The sequence below is a fragment of the Tupaia chinensis genome, unplaced genomic scaffold (assembly GCF_000334495.1).
Source record: "Tupaia chinensis unplaced genomic scaffold, TupChi_1.0 Scaffold000627_1, whole genome shotgun sequence".
In the NCBI taxonomy this organism is placed as follows: domain Eukaryota; kingdom Metazoa; phylum Chordata; class Mammalia; order Scandentia; family Tupaiidae; genus Tupaia; species Tupaia belangeri.
The window spans coordinates 2,342,105-2,342,998 of NW_006160147.1; the positions used below are offsets into that span (position 1 = coordinate 2,342,105).

Consider the following 894-nt stretch of genomic DNA (forward strand, 5'->3'; position numbering starts at 1 on the left):
GTTTTCTTCCTTTCTGTCTCTCTGTCTGTCTCTGTCTTTCTGGCGAGCGCACACGCCCTATAGCAAAAACCTGTCAAAAAAAAAAAAAAAGGACAGTTTGCTAGAGAATGTGTGTATTCATCAGAGAGAGAGAAGGAGAGAAAAGGAAAGTGAGAAACTACCCCTCCTCCTAGGAGAAAGGGCCATGCCACAATCTCATCTCTATTCTGTTGGGATTTGGGGCATGCACGTGTACGTGCCTGGTGTGATTTTTAGGCTGTTGGGTCTGGGATTCAAACTGTGGTTGACTATGTGGGAGTCTAGCACCCCCAAGTCATTTTAAAAAAATACTAATTATTTATTTTATTTATTCTTTTTAATTTGACCGGAGAGAGCAGGAGAGTGAGAAAGAAAGCCGCCAGGTCCAGGACTCAAACCGTGGTCGATCATGTGGGGAGTCCAGTGCACTAAGCACCACACCACCTGCCAGCCCCCAGATTATTTTTAATAATGTCAATTTTTTCCTTCTTCTTCTTTTTTTTAAATACTGAAGAAAGTTAACCGTTTATTATAATTTATTTTATTTAACAATTTAGGAAGTTCACAGCCATCAGCAGTTCCAGTGCAATTTCAGGTGCAGTTGAGAATTCAGGAATTTCGGTGGAGCTGTCAGTGTAGCCAACCTTGTAGGTAAATATGTGAATATATATATATATTCAGTATTATTTATCCATTCATTCATTCATTCATTCATTTATTTATTTCAGTTTGACCAGAGAGGGGCAGAGCGAGAGAGTCAGAAGCGAGAGAAAGTGAGAAAGCAAGCCACCAGGTCCAGGACCTGAACTGCGGTTGGCCATGTGGGTGTCCAGTGCCCTTAACCACCTGCCGTCCTCCCCCCTCACCTTTTTAAAA

At 41.9% G+C, this 894-nt stretch overlaps 1 protein-coding gene and 1 pseudogene across 3 annotated transcripts in view; one reads left to right on the plus strand and one right to left on the minus strand.

Moving 5' to 3' along the window:
* Window positions 1-894, plus strand: part of SOX13 (SRY-box transcription factor 13) — a 60,689-nt gene that overhangs the window by 25,731 nt on the left and 34,064 nt on the right. The gene's annotated exons all lie outside the window — the stretch shown is intronic.
* The window catches only part of LOC102484681 (elongin-C-like), a 1,281-nt pseudogene continuing 950 nt past the window's right edge, over window positions 564-894 (minus strand).